The 5,053-nt window shown below is 50.6% G+C and overlaps 1 protein-coding gene across 1 annotated transcript in view; it reads left to right on the forward strand.

Moving 5' to 3' along the window:
* Positions 1–737: 737 nt before the first annotated feature.
* The window catches only part of TPRG1 (tumor protein p63 regulated 1), an 88,663-nt gene continuing 84,347 nt past the window's right edge, over positions 738–5,053 (forward strand). The window contains exon 1 of the mRNA XM_019503060.1: positions 738–1,220. The gene's annotated coding sequence lies outside the window, so the exon portion shown is untranslated. The remainder of the gene's footprint in view (positions 1,221–5,053) is intronic.

Genomic DNA, 5,053 nt, shown 5'->3' on the forward strand with positions numbered 1-5,053 from the left:
GAGGAAATGAGGATGTTTAACCTCTGGAGTTGAGCTGAACCTACGGAGATGCCAGGGATGGAGTTGGAAACCTCCAGAGCTAAGACGTGCAAGTCATAATTGCTTGAGATAAGGACCCAGCCTCTGTAACGGGGGTGAGGCGGTAAAGACTTGTCTCTGAAAGGTGTATTGGGCTAGCGGTGGGAGGGCAGTGCCCCTGCAAATCCCACCAACAGGCTCCTTCCCAATTTTGGGGGTGGGAAGAACCACCACAAGGGACTAGCTGTTGCATTGATTGGGGATGGAGGAGGAGCGTCACTCCAAAACAGAGACACGGGTTGGTTATTGGTGCCATGAGTTTTGTTGGAAGGGGTGTTTGGGGTCACCTGAGTGGTGCTGAGCTGGGCAAGGAGCTAAGGCAAAGTGGGGCTGAGAGCTTCACAGCCACCCAGCCATGATGAGGATGGTGGGCCATGCAACAGGGGCGAGTTTCGTTGCATATGAGAGTCAGTGGTGTAGCCAGGTGCTGGTTCCTGCCCCGGGCAAGGTGTAGTCAGACCTGTGTGCTTGTGTGTTGGACATATGGCATTATTATGGTAACATGTACATATGAGAGACTGTCCATAAAGGCAGTATTGCCTGTCCCTTGCTGATATTCGACTCGGAGCAGAGTCCGTTCCTGGGTCACGGCAGGGCTGATCAGGGGATAAGGAGGTGGTGGGTGGGGGTTGCTCCCTGGTGCTAGCATTGTTGGAGATGTTGGTGGATGCATAACGCATGCTATCTGTTACCAGTGGGTTACAGCCCCATTGAGCCCAGTCTCACCCCTGATAAGACCTGGGTGGAGACAGTCCCAAAGCTACCACACCTGCAAAATCAAACAGCAGGGAACCAGCTACAACCAAGTTCTGCCTTTAGCCTGTGTGACACTTTTTCACTTTGCAGCTGCTACTCTGAACGTATGCCCTAAACTTTTGCAAATTGACTGGCTTCAACTGTTCCCACTTCCTTGCTCACTTTTTTTCTGGATGGACTCCTTTGAGAGACAAAAGGACACCCACCCTGAGCTGGATGTGAGCTTTCCATAAGACAGCAGGTTTCTCTTTTTCTCCCAGTCGTTGTCATCTGAGCGTCCTGGTCGGTCATCTTGAATTTTGGACGCGCCGCCCGGTCTGACTTCTCTGCTGACCGGACCACCTGAGATTAAGAGCCAGGTTCTTGACACAGCTCACCTGGAACAGGTAAGCCCCCAAATATGCCTTCCACTATGAAGGTGTCATTGCTGTAGTCATCCAAAGAGAGAGTGAGCGGTGGAAGCTGGAGAAGAAGTGGTAGCAGGGAAAATGCATGCTTCAAACCCAGAGCGTCTTCGCCTCTGATGCAAGAGGCAAGGCTTTCTTAGGGGGATATCTTTTATTCGACCAACTATGTAATTGGGATCAAGATTTGAATACAAGACATTCTTCGTTGGGTCTGTGATGATATCATTTGTACACCCCTGTTTGCTTGTGATGCCAATGGGAAAGATGCCGCCTGTTTGTTATAGGGCCTTGGGGCTTCAGTTTTTCCTCTGACCCTCCTTTCAGGGCCGGTCATTTTTCCTGTTTTGAAAAGCACCATGTAATTTTATTCTCATCTTTCTGCCCTTTGCTACTGGTGAAAGACATGAGGGACAGTGGGCAGAATTTGTGTTAAAGAGGAAGAGCCTGACTTACCAAAGGCAAGGAGTATCCATTGGTTGACTTGAATTAACTATAAGAAGAAAGCCAGGAAATATATAGGAGCTGGGCAGGGGAGAGGGGAGAAAATGTCCTTCTCCTGGCTGTTTTGCAGGAACATTTTCATCTTACTTTTCACCTCTTTAGTTGTCCACTGTATGAAGGGCTCAGGGGTCATTTGCTCTCTGCAAAGCATCCTCTCTCTGCCTTCACTAGCATGGCAGAGCCTCCTTTTTAGTGCTCAGGAGGGAAAGGCTCCCTACATATGTGTTACAAACACTTGGGTTAGGAATCAGCTGTTGTCCTTAGCAATTTCCTTTGGGAGCACTCACACGTACAGCGGTGGCATACCTTTATGGGAGGAAAAGGGGCCTGTTATAGCCTCCCCCCTTTCTATCAAGGTACAGGGGCCGCCACCACTAGATGTTTTGCACTTGTCTGTCCTCAAAATGACACCCCTGGGAGGCAGGGGAACACTATTAGCCCACCCTACAGATGGGGAGATGGTGGGTGACTTGCCAAAGGTCACATAGGGCATATGTGGCAGCACCAGGAGTTGAGACAGAGTCCCAGGTTGGTACTTTAAGATCCCTTTCCTGAGCGCCGTGGCTTTGCCATCACCTGTCCTTGCGGCTCTTCTCAGGCAGGCTTTAACAGCAGGCTGCCTGCTTGGTGGGAGTTAAGGAAGCAGGTGAGATGCTTGTCCTGGTGAAGAGGAAAAAGCAATCATGAAGCACCATAACCAGAAGGAAATACGAATACATCCTGCTTACCACCAAACAGACTATTCCAACTTTTCTTTGAGCCTCATCGGCATATAAAATGAACTTTTCTAAAGAGGAGCTTTTACCACACCTTCAACTCTCCTAGGAAATATGAACTTTCATTTCTACCCAGGAGAACTTTTACAGTCTTTTCTCTGATGCCTGGCGAAGGGTGTTTGTACCCCAAAGCTTGCAATTAAATAATTTTTTTTGTGCAAAAATCCAGTTGGTCTAATAGAAGATATCACCTCTACCATGGGTCCTGATTGCTTTGTCTTGGATGGTGACGGTCCCCAACCGAGTGAGGTCTCTTGACCCGGTGTTGTGTGACATGTGACAACAACAGGGAGCAGGTCAGCCCATCAAAATTTCAGGTTTGCATTCAAGAGGCTCATTTCAGAGTTGATTCCTCAGTTCAGACCAGGGGTCGGAGTTGTATTTGGTGGTTATGCCCAAAGCTTGACACTGTATAAGACTACGAATTTTTGAGAACTTTAAGCCAAATGACCCAAGCAGACCAAAGGGGATGGAGTTGTCCCCTGTAACCTGAAACGTCTCGCTGGTAGGAGGTTGCGAGTGCAAAGCTATTATGTATTGATGACAAAATACTGGATCATTATTCCCTGCTGGGCAATTTGCCCTGGAAGTTTATTTTATTGTCTTAATCATGCTGTTATGAATAGGCTCGGGTGGATGTGCACTCTCTACTGGAGCGGTTCACGTTTCCAGCTGTGTGTCCTAAGCCCTATACACAAAGCTACTCAGGGAGATTCTCCTTTCGCTCAGGTGGTAGTTAGTATTGTGGTGATTTTGTTGTAAGAAACTCCTCGGTGTAAGAGCAAAGAGGTGTAGCCATGGGTTGATCTCAGTCTTCACCAGTAACCTGTGCCTTACCAGGGCACCCTACTCCCTGCTCACCAGCCCCTGGTTTGCGGGTACCACCCGTGCCCTGCTCCGGCTGTAGGTACAGCCTTTGCTATAGGCTGGAAACCTCTAGCTTTGCAATGAGGACTGCACACCAACTCATCCCTGCACTGAGATTGCTCCATGCCCTTTCACTTTCCTTCACTGGAGAACAGACAGTTTTCCTGCAAATAACTGGGAAGGAATCCCAAATCCCAGAGCCTCCCAGCACACGAACTATAATCCCTAACACTTTGTGGTTACTGCAGTGAGGGTGTCTGAGGATACTCACAGCTGTGCTAAGCTAACCCAGGTGTCCTCACTCGGGTGTGCATCACCCAGGTGACCTGTGCACTGAAGATATAAGCTGTATTTTAAGCCTGAGGATCCCAGGAAGAAGCTGTTCCTTGCATTGAGCTATTGCTAACCTGCTCCCAGAACACCTGGAGGTTCAGGGTAGGAGCTATGGGGAGGGAGGAGGTTCCTGATCCTGGGAAATGACCTAAAATGACACCTTGCTGGGGGGTGGATGATGTGGCGGGGTGGAAATGCCACGCCAGTTGCCACCCTAGTGAAAGGCGAGTTTGGTACTCTCAGCCCCCACAACCTGGCTGTAACCCCCAGGGAGGGCATAAAACAAGCACAGCTCTGAGCTTGTGGACAGCATGGGGCTCCCACCTCCCTGGGACTTTGCAGGCAATTCTCAGCCTCTTCCTGACTGTGATTCATTGTCCTGGAAAGGCATGACCTTGCTTTGCTGAGTTGGACCCAAGTCTTGCAGGTCCAGGTCTCAGCTGTGACGTGGGGTGTGGAGCACTCAAAGGGGCCGGTATGTTCCCCTCGCCAGGCCCTCGGCATTGCACAGGCTGTGGCTTTCACGCTTGTCTCTCCATTGAAACCAGCCGTGGACTACAGCAGGTCTAGACGGAGCAGTGGGTGCCGCAGCCTCTGGTGACGTATTAGCATCCTCGTACAAGGGGGCACTATGTCCCACGGTGGACCCAGACCCCATCCTCAGCCCTTCCTTTCAGCGGGGGGGACGCCGGGCTCTAAAACATCCTGTGCCTCAGAGACGATGCTAATGGAGGTGAAAGTATTTTCCACTCTCAGTATTAAGTGGTCCCCATTGGGGCTGGGACTCTTCCAGCGAGTGGCAGCAGCCACCGGCAAAGGTGAACTTGACTTTGCTACGAACCCTCCTCCCTGCAGCAGCCCAAGCAGCCGTGCCAGCGCTGGCTCCCTTTGTTCGGATTATTTATTGAAGGTGAACTCCTTGAGCATACACAGCGTGATGTGCACTCCCGAGTGCCAGCTCAGGCCCCGGAGGGGTCCTGGAGGAAAGCACGCCACGGGGTAAAACCGTGGCATGTGCTACAGAGAGCGGTGGGGCCAGTGCGGGGGTCTTGAGCTGTGCTACGAGGAAACTCGGGTGGGGTGGGAGTGAGGGGCAGTATCCGGGGTATTGGGGTAAGGCACTTGCTAGGTTCTCCCGACACCTCCCCATGGATGATTCACAGACCATGGCAGGGATGCAATTTTTTTTTTAAGCCGTCACGCTCCTTGAAATTAAGGGAAGGGATGCATTAACACGACTGGCAGAACATTTTTATCATTAAAGCTTTTCATAGAAAATGAAGGTTGGAAGGGACCTTTCATAGTTTCATAGTTGGTCGGGTCGGAAGGGACCTG

The sequence above is a fragment of the Gavialis gangeticus genome, unplaced genomic scaffold (assembly GCF_001723915.1).
Source record: "Gavialis gangeticus isolate Ggan-Ray unplaced genomic scaffold, GavGan_comp1, whole genome shotgun sequence".
Taxonomy (NCBI): Eukaryota; Metazoa; Chordata; order Crocodylia; family Gavialidae; genus Gavialis; species Gavialis gangeticus.